Raw genomic sequence first — 205 nt, 5'->3', positions numbered from 1 at the left:
ATACGCACGTCATTTCATGCATTAATATATTCTACCATTTCCTTCCTTTCGTCCAGAATCCCCACTGACCTGCCATAATTCCCCCCCCAGGTGGTTGCCATGACAACGACTTTATTTATGATTTCTCGGGGACAGCCTAAGGTCATCTGTCTATTCGAGGTCAGATAGGATTCACGGAAGCAAAAATACACAAAGCAGCAAGGTC

The sequence above is a fragment of the Penaeus monodon genome, chromosome 19 (genome assembly GCF_015228065.2).
Source record: "Penaeus monodon isolate SGIC_2016 chromosome 19, NSTDA_Pmon_1, whole genome shotgun sequence".
NCBI lineage: Eukaryota > Metazoa > Arthropoda > Malacostraca > Decapoda > Penaeidae > Penaeus > Penaeus monodon.
Note: the sequence above shows the minus strand (reverse complement) of the source record.